This window comes from Balaenoptera borealis (genome assembly GCF_965194805.1).
Source record: "Balaenoptera borealis genome assembly, chromosome: 14".
In the NCBI taxonomy this organism is placed as follows: Eukaryota; Metazoa; Chordata; class Mammalia; order Artiodactyla; family Balaenopteridae; genus Balaenoptera; species Balaenoptera borealis.
Window position 1 is genome coordinate 87,651,466 of NC_138875.1, and position 19,503 is coordinate 87,670,968.

At 46.0% G+C, this 19,503-nt stretch overlaps 1 protein-coding gene and 1 long non-coding RNA gene across 2 annotated transcripts in view; one reads left to right on the plus strand and one right to left on the minus strand.

The window, feature by feature from the left end:
• Window positions 1-11,827, minus strand: part of LOC309610393 (transmembrane protein 132E-like) — a 46,088-nt gene extending 34,261 nt beyond the window's left edge. The window contains exon 1 of the mRNA XM_082353302.1: window positions 11,672-11,827. The gene's annotated coding sequence lies outside the window, so the exon portion shown is untranslated. The remainder of the gene's footprint in view (window positions 1-11,671) is intronic.
• Window positions 11,828-12,033: 206 nt separating this feature from the next.
• The window catches only part of LOC309610406, a 104,459-nt gene continuing 96,989 nt past the window's right edge, over window positions 12,034-19,503 (plus strand). Inside the window, exon 1 of the long non-coding RNA XR_014233909.1 lies at window positions 12,034-12,223. This is a non-coding gene — a long non-coding RNA (uncharacterized lncRNA). The remainder of the gene's footprint in view (window positions 12,224-19,503) is intronic.

The window sequence follows — 19,503 nt, forward strand, 5'->3', positions numbered from 1 at the left end:
ATGCAGCTCAATATCCAAAAAACAAACAACCCAATCCAAAGAAGACCTAAATAGACGTTTCTCCAAAGAAGATATACAGATTGCCAACAAACACATGAAAGTATGCTCAACATCACTAATCATTAGAGAAATGCAAATCAAAACTACAATGAGGTATCATCTCACACCATTCAGAATGGCCATCATCAAAAAATCTATAAACAATAAATGCTGGAGAGGGTGTGGAGGAAAGGGAACCCTCTTGCACTGTTGGTGGGAATGTAAATTGATACAGCCACTATGGAGAACAGTATGGAAATTCCTTAAAAAACTAAAAATAGAACCATCATACAACCCAGCAATCCCACTACTGGGCACATACACTGAGAAAAACATAATTCAAAAAGAGTCATGCACCACATTGTTCATTGCAGCTCTATTTACAATAGTCAGGACATGGAAGCAACCTAAGTGTCCATCGACAGATGAATGGATAAAGAGGATGTGGCACATATATACAATGGAATATCACTCAGCCATAAAAAGGAACGAAATTGAGTTATTTGTAGTGAGGTGGATGGACCTAGAGTCTGTCATACAGAGTGAAGTAAGTCAGAAAGAGAAAAACAAAGACCGTATGCTAACACATATATATGGAATCCAAAAAAAAAAAAAAACGTTCTGAAGAACCTAGGGGCAGGGCAGGAATAAAGACGCAGATGTATAGAGTGGACTTGAGGACACGGGGAGGGGGAAGGGTAAGCTGGGACGAAGTGAGAGAGTGGCATTGACATATATATACTACGAAATATAAAATAGATAGCTAGTGGGAAGCAGCTGCATAGCACAGGGAGATCAGCTCGGTGCTTTGTGTACACCTAGAGGGGTGGGATAGGGAGGATGGAAGGGAGACACAAGAGGGAGGGGGTATAGGGATATATGTATACGTATAGCTGATTTGCTTTGTTATATAGCAGCAACTAACACAACATTGTAAAGCAATTATACTCCATTAAAGATGTTAAATTTAAAAAAAAAGGAAGGGAATTCTGGCATCTGCTACAACATGTATGAACCTCGAGGCCATAATGCAGAATGAAATAAGCCAGTCACAAAAAGACAAATACTATGTGATTCCACTTATATGAGATACTTAGAATGGTGATTGCCAAAGGTTGGAGTGATGGGGTGGAGAAGGTGATATTATTTAATATGTATAGAGATTCAGTTTTACAAAATGAAAAGAGTTATCAAGATGGAGCGTGATGACGGTTGCACAAAATTATAAATGTATTTAATATCACTGAAATGGACACTTAAAATGGTTAAAAGTTTATCGCATTTTTACTTTACCACAATAAAAAAAAATTGAGAGAGAGACACAAAGGGAGAGAGAGAGAGAAGCTTCAGGAGCACATTTACATGCTGAATGTCATCAGTAAGAAATCAGAAGTTATTCTTGGAAATTTCAACCCATCTGCTGGTTTTCAATACTTCTCAGTTGGGCAGGAATTCAATGGAAGAAACTTTTATAGGCTCCTGAAATCCCAAACTGTATAAATCTGAGTAAGTGAAGAGCTCTCCGTCAGGAAGTGTGCATTCCCTGGTATCCAATTAATTAAAGCTCAATGATTCCATGACATCCCCTACTTGGCCCATTGTATTCACTGCAACAGCCTCCAAAGCTTTCTTATAGGCCAATTACTCCAAAGTAATTAGGTCTTAAGTCAACCATACTTAAAAGGATTGCGTGCATTTGATTTCTCTAACTTCTTCTTTGCTAATTATAGCTATGCGAATGCTCCCGACATTCTTTTGATGGAAACGTGCTCTTATCTAGAACGTGTTGATTATGATATTGTTTTGTCTGGCTCATCAAGTATCAGCTAGAATCATGCAGGAGGAAATGGTAAACCGTATTAAAGAAAAGTGTGTTTCTCTTTTGTCTTGCAAAACCTGCTCAAGTCCAGTGAGAGAAAGCCAAAATGAGATGGCTCAGGATAGGAAATGACCCCGGTGTTCATCATTAGAGCAGTTACTTCTCTAGGCTCCAGGAAAGGGAAGCAGGGTCCAGAGAAAGGTTCAGGCACCAGTGCTTGTGCACCAGCCCCGATGCTCAGCTCACATTAGCAGAACTGGAAAACCTCATTTTGAGGAAACAGGTTCATTAGTGCATCACAAAGGAATGAGAATGAAGTCTGGATAATGATGAAATCTGGGTGTAAGTACTAGCTCAGCCCTGTAGAGGCAGCAAAATTTGCCACCAAATTTTGTCTCTTTGTGAGACAGGAAGTGGGCAGGGCACAACCTTTAAAAGAATAACATAGCCATTGAGGACACGACATAAACTGGTTAGAACAAACTAGGTTCAAGATGGCAGATGACTGACTTCCACTAGACCTTGAGCCTCATTATACACTCATTGTAACACATCAGTAAGATAAATGACACACCCACAGGCGCCATGACAGTTCTGAGGCCAACCATAAAAGGGCAAAAAGTGGGTGGTGGCCCAATTCCTGGAAAGCCCTGCCCCTTTCCCCAAAATAGCTGGAATAATCCTCCCACTGATAACCCAGCCTAGAAAAATTAACCACTCCTCTTGCTTTCCGAGATGGCCCAAACTCTGTCTATGGAGTATGTGTCTCCCTGAATATACCTGCCTTCACTTTACTATAGTTGGCTCTTGAATTCTTTCCTGCACAAAGCCAAGAACCCACACTTGGTGGCCTTCCCAGGGACTCGCCTGAGATCTGGGCCGTGACCATCCTCTTGCACCGTTTTTTTTTTCCTGCAACATTTGGAATAAAGATTATTTTAGGCTGATTATTTTTAAGAAAGAGAAGACTCAGGAAGTCTTTCTTTTTACCTCCCCCTTAGCTGGCTAAAGAATTTAGATAAAGAACCTATTTCTGGAATAGAGCTATCCCCACGGATACCTGCAAAGAACATGGGCTTGGTGTGGTGAGGGAAACTGCTTACCTCTCGGGGCCCCAGCTGAACTGAATCCCCCCTGGTCAGTCAGGGATTCTTTCCTGCTCAGATTTATGCTGCCAAGAAGGAAACTGAGTTTTCCGCAAGCAAGGCAGGTTTTTACTCAATGGCCAGAGGATGAAGAAGGGGAACTGATGTTCTAAAGGCACCATCTCCCGGAAGGGAATGAGGCAGGCTGGGACCTGGGACTTGGGACCCTTTGCTGCAATGCTTGCACATGGACAAACCTCTCCTTGAGCAACAAAATACAAAGAAAGTATATGGGACTAAAAATAACTGTGTGTTTTTGCAGTTGGGGCAAATTATGGACAAAAAGATACGAAAGACCAAAAAACTCAGCTGCCACTTCCGAAAAGCCGCGGAGCAAAAGCTGGGGGTCGGGAGCCAAAGCAGGGCACTGCGCATGCCCCCTGCACTGAGCTCAACCAAGGGGGTGGGCGAAACACCTGAGCCACCCCTCCGGCCTGACCCCTGGACACACCCCCACCCTCACCCCGTATAAGGAATAAGCTCGCCCCCCTGAGGTGAGCAAGGGAAACTGTTGTTTGTGCTCACTCCCCCCTGCTGCAGCAGGGGCCCCAGTAAAGCCTCGCCTGAAGTTCTTGTCTGGCCTCTGGTCAATTTCTATTGATTAAGGAGGCCGAGAGCCCTGGTCGGTATCAGAAGGGGAGTGAGGGAATTTAAGGGGTAGAAGGCAGTCAGATCATCAGGGCTCTAGGAAAGGGGTGGAGATTTCCAGCAGGCAGCTGGGACATGGGCAGTCTTCCATGCTCCTTTCCACATGGCACAAATTGTGCACGGTGCAAACCCCCCTTTGGGCAGAGACCTCAGCATGGTGATGAAGCAAAGGTGACTTTAGGACACCTCCAGGTTGCATCTGCGCAGGTGCGTTCCTGAGGTCAAGCCCGAGCCACTGTATCTCTCTAAGGACAGCTGCAAAGCGTCTCTGCCAAGCACCACGTACTTTTGAAACAAACGCAGAGGTAAATCAAGGCAAGGAAAGCGGTGAGCTCTAGCTTACTTTGCTCTCTCTCTCTCTCTCTCTCTCTCTCTCCCTACCTCAGTATCCTCTTTTGCCTTTAGCTGCGGATGGTATTTAAGGTGAGGGTTTCAGCCATTTTGGCAAGTTGCTCAGTTTTCCTGGGTCTCTCCATGTATACATGTTTTTAAACTTTGATGTTCTCCTGTTAGTCTGTCTTATGTCGGTTTAATTCTTAGACCAACCAGAAGAACCCAGAAGGGTAGAGGAAAATCTGTTCCTCCCTGACAAGGACACATAGGAATTGGCCAGTGTCTAAGAATTGCCAAAGGAAGACCAGAGGCCAGCTCTGACCCCCAGATCTTCTTCATTCAGCCTACTTACCATTTGTCAAAGTCAAAATTATAGATGTCATATGAAGCTATGCATTTCTATTAGTCAGAAACTTCACTCTATTACAGGACAGACTATGATCTTACACATGATGATCAAAAGCTGCCACAGAGAAACACCCTCCAAGGGTCTCAGCTCAGGGGGGTGAAGCCCCTCATCAGACACTGTCTCTGCTCTTAACCAAAACTACTTTTACCTTTTCAATGAAATTTTTTAAAAAGGGCTGACTCTATTGTGGTCTGGGCTCTGACAAAGCAATTATTTTATTTGTTGCCTTTGAAGCAGGTAAAATGAGAACCCAAAGGGGTTTCTGGGAAGAAAAACAAAATACAGCATGCAATTATCTTTGAGGCTCTATTTTCATTTACCTAATTATGTGTTTTCATTACAAAATCAGCTTTTTGGTAATTTCTTTCTTCATGGTTGAAAAAGAAATTAAACAAACAGACAAACAAACAAAAAACACACTGCATTTGGAGTCAATTCTTTAGGGTGCATTTCTGCTGAAAGAAGAAAGCTTTAAGAACAATGTTTAGAAGTCTGGGCCGCTCTTTTTATTTTAATTCATTTAATCCCCACAGTGAGCCTGCAAGGAAATTCCCACTTCACAGAAGGGGTTCAGAGAGTTTGTCATTTAAATTCACACAACTGTCCAGAGACAGAGGTGTCACCAACGAACCCAGCTCTCTACCTTCCAACCCCAGGCTACACCTGCCTCTAAAAAGCCCCCGTTTCCCTGGATCTGAGAGATTCTTTCCAGATCCCACTGGGGGTTGCTTCTGTCACAGCCCAATACTGGGTGGTGTGCGGGGGTCTCAAGGTTGGAAGGGCCAGCAGACACCCTCAGAGGGTCAGACCCCTGAAGATACAACACACAAGTGTGGGTCTCGAAAACAGCACTCAGCTTATTTGCACTTAGAAAACAGCCCCGTTGAAATCCCAGCCTTTTTATTGGTTCATTACGTTTTTCATCAACTATCTTTTCTGTGTATTTATCACAGTGGTGCAAAGGTTTATTTCTAATGGGTTTGTAAATGGATTCTTTCAACATTTTATTCGTCATTTGCATATTAATCATATAGGGATATGCTTCTTTGTGACTAAGAAATGTGCTTTCTCATTTATCTTGAAATGCATTGCTCTCCTGTCTAGCCTTCCCCCACTTTTGATACAGTGTGGATAATAAAAATGTTAATTTAGTCAATACATATAGGTCCCTCACTCAGTGCCAGGCACTGGTGCAAGCACTTTACATGGATAAAATAGTTTAATCCACACAGCACATCTACTGGGTGATGTGATGGCCATGGCTCCCAACGGCACATGCATTTCCTGATCCCAAGAACCTGTGAATGTGACGTTCTCTGGAAATAGGGTCTTTGCAGATGCAATCAAGTTAAGGATCTTGACATGAGGAGACGGCCCTGGATTATTCAGGTGGGTCCTGTAGTGGGTTGGATGGTCTTTTTAAAAGATATGACCGCTTGGAACCTATGAATGTGACCATATTTGGAAAAAGAATCTTTGCAGATGTAACTAAGTGACAGATCTTGAGATGCACTCACCCTGGATTAGCCAGGTGGGCCCTCAATCCAATAGCAAGTGTCCTTATAAGAAGACGAGAGAAAAACAGAGAGGAGGGCAGGACCACGTAGAGATAGAGGCAGAGACTGAAGTGATGCTGCCACAGCACCGAATGCCAGGAGCCACCAGAAACTGGAAAAGGTAAGGAAAGATTCCTGTGGGCAGGACTCTCCCCTCTTGGCTTTCCCCTGTGTCCTCACATGGTCTTCGCTCTGTGTGTATCTGTGTCCTAATGTCCTCCTCTTTTAAAAGCATCAGTCAGATTGGCTCAGGGCCCACTCACATGGCCTCATTTTACCTTAATTCCCTCTTTAAAGACCCTATCTCCAAAAATAGACATATTCTGAGGGTCCTGGGAGTTAAGACGTCAACAGGTAATTTGGAGAGAACACAGGTCCGCTCATAACAGTTAACTTTGCAATAGTTCACGTGATTCAACAGTGCAAGAGACCCGGCGTGCTCTTGAAAGCAATGCCTTTTCTCTGCTTTGTACTTTTTATTCCCTCTAGTAACTGGAAAATAACAATTTGCTGTAATGAGTCACTCAGAGTCAAAGAACACCAAATCCGTCACCCGTTCTTGTTTTTTTGCAAACGAGTAAATATTACTTTCTTTCTGTTTATAGCATCATCTAAGTGATAGCTGATCCATCAGCTTATCTGCTGATGTTTAACTACAGCATTTTGCATTCATTATTCCCTACTTATATCATTCTTTTAAAAAGAGGAATAACTTCATTCTGCCTCTTGACAGTAGGGAAATTAAATGGTGAGCCATAAAGATGAGTGTTACTCTGGAAAATAAAACACCAACTGCAGAACTATAAAACCCAGCCAGATGTGCATCACCCCAAAATAAGATACACAAGCCCTTGCTTCTGGAAAACTCTCATTTCAGAGAGTAAAGAAACCTTCTAACTTCAGATACAACTTGCCAACTGGTACAACCATTTGGGGGAGCAACCTGGCAACACAGAAAGTTAAATGTATGTATACCTAAGGATGCAGGGGTTCTACTGCTATGTACGGACCCTAACGTCTTGGCATCACCTTTTTTACTGTAACTCACATTGTTAAATAGATTTTGCATGACAACTCAGAATGCACACATATGCACCCGCGCACACGCGTGCAAATCTTTATATTCATGTGGATGGACAAAAATATGAAATGACAGTGTTGTCTCAGGACTAGATTAACACTCCTTCTTGCTGTCAAAATACAGCCTACAGAGCTCTGGACTCCCTGGACACTGCAATGTCAATGAAAATAATCAATAAACAATCTATAATAAGAATAGAAAAGAGTTTTATTTGAGACAAACTGAGGACTAGCTCAGAAGCCTGCCTCCCAGGTTACTCTGAGAAGCCGCTCCAGAGAAGCAGGGTTTTCAGCACAGTTTTATATCTTGTCAGAACAAAGAACACTAAACAAGTCAGGGTTACATTTCAATGGAAACACACACACACACACACAGACCAGCACATACACAACGAGTCAGCATGGCCTTGGCACCTGGAAGGCAGTCTTATCATCAAAGGAGGACCAGATCGGTGTCCTAGGAAGGGAGGCGTTTAATCTTTTTTTTTTCTTTTTTGGCCACACTGTGCAGCATGCGAGACCTTAGTTCCCCGACCAGGGATCGAACCCGTGCCCCCTGCAATGGAAGCTCAGAATCTTAACCACTGAACCGCCAGGGAAGTCCCATTTAATCTTTATTTTTAACATGAACATTCTTTACCTTTGGTCTAATAACTGAAACAGATGTACAATGTCTGTTTCATAGGCCCCAAAGGGGCTATTTTAGTTAGCATAAAATTCAAGTTAACTCATCTATAAGCCAGAATGACTTCCCTATCCCTCAATATGTGAAAATCTCTTTTATCGCCACTGAAGATCATGTTGGTCTAGTACATCAATGACATCGTGCTGATTGGACGGAATGAGTAAAAAAGGTGGCTAGTACCTTTTACTGGAGGCCCTGGAAAGACACATGTGCTCCAGAGGGCAAGAAGATTTGGGGACCCGCATTTCAGGGAAGCTGTACCACATTTAGTGGTCACAGGCAGGCAGACATCCTCTCTGAAGTGAAAGGCAAAGTGCTGCACCTCATGTCACAAGGAGGAAAGCACAGGGTCTAGCTGGTCTCTCCTTGGGTTCTTGAGGAAACACGTTTCACACTCAGGAGTGCTGCTCTGGCTCGTCGACCAAGTGACATGCAAGGCTGCCAGCTCTGAGTGGAGTCAACAACAGGAAAGGGCACCGCGGTCAGTCCAGGCTTTGGTGCAATCAGTTCTAATGTTTGGGATGAACCATCAGGCAGACTCGATGGTCCCAGAGGTAACCACGGGGAAGAAGATGCAGCATGAAGCTTATGGAAGTCCCGGTGGGAGAATCACAACACAGGCTCTTGGGATTCTAAAGCAAGACCACGCCACCCAAAGCAGCATACTGTATACATTTTAAGAAGCAGCTCTCTGTAGAACACAGAGAACTCTACTCAGTATTCTGTAATAACCTTATATGGGTAAAGAATCTGAAAAAGAATGAATGTATGTATATGTATAACTAAATCACTTTGGTACACCTGAAACTAACACAATATTGTAAATCAACTACACTCCAATAACATTTAAAAAAATAATAATAAAAAGAAGCAGTTCTCACTGGGCCCTCCTAGAGATTGAACACTTGGCCACAAGGAAACAGGGGCCCTGGGTTTGGAAATCCCCAGTGGCTGGATTCTGTCTGAACTGCCAAGGTTTAAAGAGATAAGGGCACAGTAGCAGCCCTGAGTCTTCCTCGCCCAGCCTGGGTCTAGAATCCCAGCCCCACGGAGATGAGAGAGGCCACTGATGCCGGAGAGAGCTCTTCAAACCCATCCCTCCTCCCGGGCTTGGCCCCTGGTTCTCTAGGAGGACCTGTCTGGGGGAAAAGAAATGGATCTGCAGTCGTTCTGGATCTCGTTATTGTTTCTTCTTGGGTTTTTTTGTTTGTTTTTTGTGTTTTGTTTTGATTTTTAAAGCAATTGAAATCAGGATGCCTGGGGGTTCTCTAGTAACCAGGAAGGATGACACATGCAAAAATCCGGCTTCCTTTCTACCTTTCTGATATTCCACTGAGCCAGCTCAGTGGGAGCTGGGCCACCCGAGCCCTGTGGGTGAGAAGCAGGGACCCTGTGGGGGACGGCCAGGTGTTGCTGGTTTGGGGAGGTGGCAGCAACTTGCGTCTAAGCCTCTCTTGGCAGGTTTCTGCCTTCCCATCTGCTCCTTCTACCTATAATAATGTAATAGGGAAGAACAAATCTGACACCATATTGGATTTGTTTCTTTTACTTTAATCTTTTTTTAAAATAAATTTATTTATTTATTTATTTTTTGCTGCGTTGGGTCTTTGTTGCGGTGCACGGGCTTCTCATTGCGGTGGCTTCTCTTGTTGTGGACCATGGGCTCTAGGCGCACAGGCTTCAGTAGTTGTGGCACGTGGGCTCAGTAGCTGTGGCTCACGGGCTCTAGAGTGCAGGCTCGGTAGCTGTGGCGCGCGGGCTGAGTTGCTTACTTTAACCTTTGTATTCTATTGCTTTTGCTCCCAGTTAAGAATGTTGCCTGTAGGGGGCTTCCCTGGTGGCGCAGTGGTTGAGAATCTGCCTGCCAATGCAGGGGACACAGGTTCGAGCCCTGGTCTGGGAAGATCCCACATGCCGCGGAGCGGCTAGGCCTGTGAGCCACAATTACTGAGCCTGCGCATCTGGAGCTCGTGCTCCTCAACAAGAGAGGCCGTGACAGTGAGACGCCCACGCACCGCAATGAAGAGTGGCCCCCGCTCGCCGCAACTAGAGAAAGCCCTCGCACAGAAACGAAGACCCAACACAGCCAAAAAATAAATAAATAACTAAATAAAAATTAAAAAAAAAAAAAGAATGTTGCCTGTAGTGTGAAATGTACAGGACAACACATTCTCAAGGCTCTGACCTTCAAGAGTGTAACACTTTTCCATTCATATAGAGATAAAACACTGCAGAACAAAGAATAACATTTGTTTGTTGCAGGTTTACAGGAACATCGTGACCTGACCTACGAGGACAGCTGCAAAGGATTCTGACACCAAGAAGTCTGCAACAACCAACCACGCCCCTCCCTCATCTTTCCTAGAAAAGGGCTTTGCTGAAACCCTTCGAGGAGTTCCGGGTTTTTTAAGGCGTGAGCCACCCATCCACTTGCAGGGCCCTGCAATAAAACTTTCTCTGCTCCAAACGCCAACATTTCAGTGTTGTCTGGCCTCACTGTGGGTCTAGCACATGAACCTGCATTCGCTAACAATCCAGGAGGCGGTCAGACTGCTGCTCCCAGAAGGCTCAGCTTCTCCCAGGGTCTGTGGGGGTGAGCATGGGAACCCCACCTAGGTGGTAGCTGGGATCACCTCCTGAGAGGTGGCAGCTCAGGGAAAACCAGAAAGAAAAGACACTGGAGGGGGGAGCGGGAGGGGGGGGTCTAACTGCACAGAAACGGCTACTGCAGGGTCAAGGGGGCAGTGGCTCATGTTTTTCGCTTGTTTGCTTATTTTTACCCTGAATAGACAAAACAAGCATATTGAGAAAATAAATCAAACAGTACAGAAAGAGCATGAATTAACCAACTACTTTTTCTCCTGTCCCTACATCCCACCCAGTCCCCTTCTCGAGGATACCACTGTTCACAGTTCCTGGTGTGACATATGTATGTGTAGAGTCCCTATTTTTGCACCTTGTTTTTCCTGTTTAAAAATGCAACTGTGGGGGCTTCCCTGGTGGCGCAGTGGTTAAGAATCCGCCTGCCAATGCAGGGGACACGGGTTCGAGCCCTGGTCCGGGAAGATCCCACATGCCGCGGAGCAACTAAGCCCGTGAGCCACAACTACTGAGCCCACGTGCCGAGAGCCCGTGCTCCACAAAAAGAGAAGCCACCGCAATGAGAAGCCCGCGCACCGCGAGGAAGAGTAGCCCCCGCTCGCCGCAACTAGAGAAAGCCCGCGTGCAGCAACAAAGACCCAACGCAGCCAATAAATAAATTAATTAAATAAAATAATAAAATAAATAAATTTATTTTAAAAAATGCAACTGTAAGAGAGTAAATCTTAAAAGTTCTTATCACACACACACACACACACACACAATTCTAACTATGTATGGTGACAGATGTCAACCAGACATTGCAGTGATCGTTTCACAATGTATACAAATACCAAATCTTTGTGTTGTACACTTGTAACTAACATAATGTTGTATGCAATTATGCCCAATAATGATAATTTTTAAAAAAGCAGAATCTGAAAAAATGCAATTATAACTATTTCCATTTTAAGCCCCATGGGACCTTTTTTTTTTTTTTTTTTTTGGCCACGCTGCCCAGCTCCTGGGATCTTAGTTTCCCAACCAGGGACGGAACCTGTGCCCCCTGCGTTGGAAGGGCAGAGCCCTAACCACTGGACCGCCAGGGAGGTCCCTGCATGGGACTTTTAATCCCACACTTTTCCCGCTCCCAGGGTGTCACCCAAAATTTGGGGGTTAGGGGGTGCTGATCACTCGCCCTGCAGGGCCGCGGGAAGGTGGAAGGGCCATCTCCAGGTCTGAGTCCCTGGGTATCTGGGTAGAACTCTCTAGGGCTGCGACCCAGAGCGGGAAGGAAGGCAGTGGCCACAAGAAGTCCCTCTGTCGGAGGAGCGCACCCTTCTGGAGCACCGCGTCCTCCCCCGTAGGCATCTTTACCTCGGACTCTGGAAGAATGCTCCTTTCTGCGTTTTTCACCCCAGGCGCCCTGGCGCTCACCTCCTGACGAGGCGGCCGGCGGGTGGGCTGGACCGGAAGTAACGGACTGGGCAGAGGGAGGTGGGGGGAGGGACGGTTCCGGAGACGCAGCGGGGCGGGAGGTGGGGAGGGGGCTGGGGTCCGGAGGCGGGGAGTCGTAGGTGGGGTGGAACTGAGACAAGCCTGACCGGAGAGGCGGGGGAGGCGGGGGCGGCGGGGGCGGAGCCCGGGTGGGGCGTGGCCGGCGCGTGGCCGGCGCGTGGCCGGGGCGTGGCCGGGGCGTGGCCGGGGGCGGTCCGGTCCAAAGCGCGCGAAGCCTAGCCGCCCAGAAGCAGTGGGCCGGGAGGGGTGCGGGCAGCTGCCCTGTGGGGAGGGGGTCTTCCGAGGGGAGAGGGGCCGGACGCGCACATCTGAGACGCGGCCCGGCCGGTGACTCGGCTGCGGGTGGCGCCCCGGAGTCCGAGGAAGCGGCGGGGGACGCAGGACGCTCTCCGAGGTCGCCCCCGGGCAGAGGTAAGGCGAGCGCGGGCGGCCGTCGCGGTGGCGCTCTCGGCTCGGGAAGCTCCCTCCATCTCCGGTTGCTTCCAGGCGGAGGGCACCTGAACCGGGAGTCTGTGCGCGGGAATCTGGCAAAGGCGGCTGGTTGTCCCCAGGGGCAGCTCCTCCTCCCTGGATGGACGGGTCCCGTCCGGAGTCTTGCGGCTTTTCGGGGCCACTTTGGCTGCTCCCGCATCTCTAAGTGGTGCCCCAGGGTCGATGAGGGGGTGAGGCCAAGGGGAAGGTTCTGTGGATCGTCTCCCAGCTGCCTACCCCTGGGTCAGTCAAAGTGCGGTCCTGGGGTAGCAGTGTCCTGGCTTCTTGCTCACCTTCACCCCAGACGAGGGGTCCCTGCCCCGCTCCCAGCTCAGTCAACTTGCCAGCACGGGAGATGGGGCGAATCTCGGCGCCTCCATTCCTACAGCCGAGGGGTCTCACTCCATCGCCCCCAGGAAGTACAATGTTTTGCGCCCCCTTCTCCCCAGCCCTGGGGTCCCAAGAGCCGATGTTGGCCCACGGAGGAAGGCACGCTCACAGCGCTAGTCTCTTGCCAGAAATCTGGGACCGCCCCGAGGCATCTGAGATTGAGATCAAAGGAGTTTGGGGGTACGGGTGGAGACTGGGGGGCTCCCAGGTGGTTGGTGCTGGGAGGAGGTGGGTGCGAGTCTCCGGAACCGGACTCCACGGCGCAAATGGACCAAGTGTAGTAGAGAGATTTTGATGCGCACGTCGGGCACACAGCACAGCGCCTGGAGCGTCCACTAGCAGGCCAGCCGGTGGCGTGACTGTTGCTGTTTGTATCATGGGCACGTGCGGCGGGGATGGCCGCGTAGATTCGGTGGCACCAGGGCCGGCGGCGAGACGATGCGGGGAGAGGTTCACCCTCTGAGCCCCGGGAGCAGTCAGCCTAGGGCGCCCTTCCCCTAGGATGCAGGCGCGTGTCCGGGTCTCAGGGTTGCGGCCAAGTGCAGAAAAAGGGAGACTAATGGCCACGCCGAGGTGAAGGACCTGCAGGTCCGGACTCTGAGTGCGCGGGGGACCTGGAGGCTCAACCCACCTGGTTACCACCTGCGCCCTGCGTCCTCTTCGCTGCAGCTGCAGGTTCCGCCCCCGTCCCAGGATGGGCTGATTGCTGCAAGCCAAGAGCACATCGTGAGAATCACGGCCTCTCTCCCGAGAGCCTTTCTGCCTAAAGCTGGCCTATAAACGCATTGGAAGGGTCATTGCCAAGTGAAATGAAAAAGTTGCTTTTGCTTTCCCAAGGTCACTAGGCACAGCCGGGAATAACCTGGAAATCCAGCTTCTTTGAAGCTGCAGGTTCCCAGACATCGTGACTAGACCCACTTTTTGGAAACGTCCTCACTACCGTTTTTAAGTTGAAAATTTAAATACCTGGAACTCCAGGTATGCAGGAGTGGGTAGGGGGCCGGGGAGGTGAGGAGAAGGCAATTTTTTTCTGTTAACTTGAAAGGCAAACAGATCTCCAGGATCAGGGTGCAGAGGAAGGAAGGTGAATGAATAGCGAGGGACCTGGCTATTTTATTTTGTTTTGTTTTATTTTATTTTTAATTTTTAAAAACATTTATTTATTTGGCTGCGCTGGGTCTTAGTTGTGGCACGTGGGCTTGGGCTCTTCACTGCGGCGTGCAGGATCTAGTTCCCTGACCAGGGATTGAACCCGGGACCCCTGCATTGGGCGTGCAGAGTCTTAACCAATGGACCACCAGGGAAATCCCTATTTTATTTTATTTTTGTCTGTTTTGGTTTTTTTGGCCGCACTGCGAGGCTTGTGGAATCTTAGTTCCCCGACCAGGGATTGAACTCAGGTCCCCGGCAGTGGACGCTCAGAGTCCTAAACACTGGACCGCCAGGGAATTCCCGGATCTGGCTATTTTAGATTCGGTGGTTTGGAAGGCTTCCTTGAGAAAGCAGACTTTGGAAGGGAAGCATGAATGAGGTGAGGGAAGAGAGCTGTGAATACTGGGCAGGAGCTGTCCAGGCAGGACAGCAGGGCAAGTGGAGATGGAATAAGCTTGCTCTGTTGGAGAAATTGCAAGAACAAATGGCTGGAGCAGAGGAAGGAGAAGAGTCCAGGGAGGTGGGATCAGGAAGATGGGCAAGAATGGCCCCATCCAGACTCTGATAGCCCCTTGGATCTTGTAGAGTCACTTGTTGGCAGTTCCCACAAGGAATATGGCATTTCAAACCAAATGGAGTTAAGAATTTATAGTGCTCATTTGTAAACTACTTGTGGACCTAACTCAGTTTCCAAGATTCCTATTCATAATTCTGAATAGAATTTTATTTCCTCCTTTCCACTTTGGGGACAGAGGACCCAGGGGTCACCATCCACATACAGACTTCCCTCATCACAACCTTATCTGTCCAGGAATCTTCATGTAAGGAGTGCAGAAACCTCCTTTTTCTAAGATCAGGAGTCAGAAGACTACAGTTAGGGGCCAAATCCAGCCCATCATCTGTTTTGTAGATCAACTTTTAGAATACAGCTGCACATTTCCATTTATTCATTCTCTCTGGCTGATTTCCTGCTCCAGCAAGAGCTGTGTAGTTGTGACAGAGCCTTAAAATTATCTTTTTCGTCTTCCATCCTTAAAATATTTGAGTTGTACGAGGTAAAGCACAAAGAAGTACTGGCAAGTACTTGTCTTATGAAAGAATTTGTGAGTGGTAAGTGAATGAGAGCATGTGAGATCGGCTGGAGCTTCCTTTCCTGGTGGAATTATACAGTAGGGCTATGTCCTTGCTGACTCCACTGAATCTTGTCTGGGACAGTTTTCTGTCTGCTTTAGAAGATCTCTTTCAACTAGTAAGATCATTGCGCATCTTTGTTATGCCATGGGGTTTTTGGAAACCTGCATATATCTGATGAGCATTCCCCGAGTCTCGGTTGCAAATACGTGGAGAGGGCATGAGATCTGTGTATTACTTACCATGATGTCAGCTGGAGTTAGTATAATACCACCCCAAAGTGTCTGAAATGATAGGAGTTTATTATATTTCATAACCAGAAGTTCAGAGGTGGTTGGTTCTGTGGTTTGTTAATCCAGTAGCCCACCAGCATCATCCAAATGTTTTTGTTTTTCCACTCCATGATACCCAGTGCACTGGCTGTCATTCTCCAGTGTGTTTCCTTATGATCACAAGATAGCTGCAGCTCTTCTGGACATCACACACTCACCCAGCTGTATCCAAAGGCAGGAAAAGGGATGTTTCTCCTCATGTATATCTCTTTATCAGGAAAGAAAACCTCTCCACAAAGCCTGCCACTAGTCTTCAGATCCCACTGTCCTGGATTAAAAGGAGTTTAGTAAGGTGAATATTGGACCTTTGCAGGATTTGTAGTTGGGAGCAGGCCCTGTTGTCAAAGAAAGAATCGACTGCTAGATAGGTAGCCAATAATCCTCCTCTCTCTCCAAAGGTTGTATCTGTTTGACTCTCTGTTTTTCACAAAGGCCCTGGGTGTTTGTTTTCCCCACTTCCTCTTGGTTGCTGCGGTGTTTATCCTGTGGACTTTGTCCGACTGATGCCTTAGGTACTGCACGAATGAAACCCAAGCAGAAAGGGCTCCTAGGCTCCTCGTGCTTATGGAGAAGTTCAGGGCTGGATTGGTACCAGGGGTGTCTGGATGCAGTATCCTTAGCGACCTGTCTCCTTGTCTTTTCTCTGGGTTGGCGTCATCTCCTGCAGGCTCTTCCCTCCTGGTGGCAAGTTGATCACCAGCAGCTCCCAGCGTCCATCCCACCAGCCTGGTCACTTCAGGGAGAACACTGCTCTACTCCATCAGATGCAGCACAAGTCCTGGGGCTGCTTGTTAGTTGCTCTGCTTGGAGTACCTTGGGTTATGGGCGCACCCAGAACCAATCTCTGTAGCCAGCCTTGGAAGTGGAGGGAGGTGGGCGGTCAGTAGATGGACCCTGCCCGGGCTTAGAAATCAGCAGAGGGGTTCTAGTTGGGAAGATGCTGGGAGGTCAGAAACAAGAGGGGGCCAGGCTGTCACTGTGGTCTTACCGATCCAGGTATTGGGGCTGAGAAGTCCAAATGTGATTTTCCAGCTCTACACCCTCAGAAAATACTGTCTGGGTACAAAATCGTGATATCTGTGGATTTTGTGTAGGGCATATATTTTCTTACACTATTTGATCAAGTAGTGATGTTGTCAAACTCAGAGAACAACCCAGATGGTGTTTATTACTTCTGTGAGAATAAATTTTGCATTCTTTTTAGAAGAGATAAGAAAGATTGAGTGAGAAAAAGTGAATATATAACCAGAGTTGTATAATTAGGAGAAGTCCTCACATTTCATGCCTCTTCCTCCCTACCTCTCTATTCCTTCTCTTTTCCTCTTTGTCCTTGCTTGTGCTGCTAGAAATGCAGAAACGTTTGCTTTGGGAAGACAGTGTGTGCCTAGCTAATATTCCTGTAAAATCTATTCTGTAATATTAATAAATATTGCTTGTTTTATCCTTTTTGTTGAATTATGCTATCAGATGAGATGTTAAATGCAGGCTCATGGGATGTGTCTGACAGAGTGAGTATATGAATATATTCCTAACAAAACATCCTGCAAAAGCTGTAATCTCTGAATTGTGACAACCTTGGGTGGAATCATCTTAATAGAATATAACATAGAAACTGCCTGAAATACTGTGATAAGAATTCTAAAAGCTGTTCAATGCAAAAACCCAGTGCACTGGGTTAGAAAGGCAGAAAAATCTTGATTTTTAAATAGTATTGTAATGAACACTCATTGTGAGACCATGTGAGTAAATGAACTTGAAAACCACCTGATTACAAAGGAGGACAGAAGAGATTAGAAGAATGAGCACATTTGAAAGTGTTCTAACAGCTAACACCAAGCCAAAGGAAATGGGAGTCGAGCTAACAGACTTCTTGCCTGGGGACTAGATACGTCCAGAGAGCTTGGCAACGGGGTTGTTCCTTACATGAACATTGTTGTCCCTGTTGCCTTGGATATGCCTGAGTATTCCCAGGAACGAAATTACTGGGTAACAAAGTATCAATATATGTGCATCTTCAATTGACCCACAGATGCATAGATCTTTAGTCTGAAGAGCTGCTCTAGCTATTATGAAGACCAGTGATCATGATAATAGATGCTTATTATTTATGCCAACTTGTCAGGGGTGATTTGTTATTCAGCCACAGCTAACTGATACACCCACATTGATCTCTACTGTCTCTTCAATATTTTACCCTTCACTATGTATACAGCATGTTTTAGAAACAGTTTATATGTTAACTCATATTATTTTCTAGCTTCACTAATATATTATTTAAGACTGCAAAAGATAGAAACCCAGTTAAAACTGGCTTAATGCACAGGGGCAGTTCATTAACTCACATGATAAGAAATTCATGTGGATCAAGGTGTTGAGATAATATTATTAGGATCTTCTTTTGCTCAGCTTTCTGGGGGTTTATTATTTTTCCTTATTGTGGGAAGGTGAGCTCCCAGAAGCTCCAAGCTTTCATTCATCCAGGTTAGTATACTCAGAATGAAGCAAAGCTTTTCTTTTTCAATAATTACTTAAAAGATCAGGTTTAATTTGATGGATGCAGGTGAGCCCTTTGTCTCTCTTTGAACTGTGATGATAGAATGGGACCCACTGATTGGCTTATCCGGGGTTTGCAGCCTAACCCCAAAGCTGGCAGTGGTATCACTCCCATTTTAGTTTCCTGGACTGAGAATGGGGAAGGGGCCATTTGCCACGGGAAGTTTAATATGCTGTTGTCAGAAGAAAGTAAAGGGAATGCCAGGTGGGCTAAAACTATAGACCTTTGTCCACTTGAATCATCACCTAAATTAGTAATGCTAGGTTAGAGTCTATAAACTGGTATGTTTAATCTAATCATTTAAATTCCCAAACAGATATGTAATCATTTAGTCTCTTATTCATTATTTATTCCATTTTTTAAAACTTGAGTACCTACTGTGTGCCGGCCCCTCCACTGAATTATAATGTAAGTTGCTGAACAATCCAGGTATGGTTCCTGTATTCAGGATAATTCAAGTAGAAAAAGAAGTTCTTAAAGACATAAATAATTAACTACAATTATGATAAGAAGACTTCTCCGTCAAGCTAGGGTGGAATAAATAGAAGAATTTACCCTCTACCTGAAACACTCAAAAACAAAATATGTATGAAATAATAGTTTTCAAGACGCTGGGTACCAGTCATTTTTGCAAGTTCATCCCTGAGAAAAGACAAAGGAGGTAAATCCTCAATTGCCCCGGGATGCTGACTTGAGAGCATTCCAAGACCACAGCATGGGAGAGGAGAAGCTACACAGAGCCTGGTGGACTGCCTGAGTTGAAGAAATAGAGTTTGAAGTCAAGGGAGACAAAGGCAAGTACATTTTTCAGAATATGGGGGAGAAGAAAGAAGCACAAAGATAAAATTCCAGAGATCTGCAGAAGGTTCCTTTGCATATTCTTAAGAGTAGGTATCAGCACCAAGGTGTGAGAAAGCTACCTAAGTCTGGAGAAAGAACCAGCACAATGGATTAATGAGAACCGTGGTGACACACAGGGCTGGGAATAGTTCTTGTTTCTACCAGCCAGTCTGGAAAACCTCCTGACTCATGGAGATTGAATAATGCACACAGAAGAGTCATGTCCCAGTAGCGGTGAATAATTAGATTGAGCACTGCTCCACTCCTGGCAAACTATCAAGAGTGAGACCTCAAAGGACCAAACTATTTCCAAGTAACTTAATCGTGTCCCAAAACAAACCTCAAGAATATTTATAGGATTACAAAAATACCCAGCACCCCCAGCACCCAATAAGATAAAATGCACAATGTCTGGCATCCAGTGAAAAATTACCAGATTAAAAAAAAAAAAATTACCAGATATGCCAAGAAGCAAGACAATACAACCAAATATGAGAAAAAGCAATCAATTCCAAGCCAGAATTGGCATGGATGTGAGAATTAGCAAACAAGGAGATTGGAGTAGTTATAACTGTATTCCATATGTTCAAAAGTTAATTAAAGACATGAAAGATATTAAAAAATCTCAAATCAAACTTCTAAAGATGAAAACTACAAATGAAAAATACACTGGATGGGGTTAATGGCAGAATGTTGAACTTCAAAGCATAGCAAAAGAAACTATCCAAAAAGATCATTTTATGTATCAAATGTTACATATATCTACATATATATTTAACATGTATATTATAATAACATAACACATTAATATATGTAATATA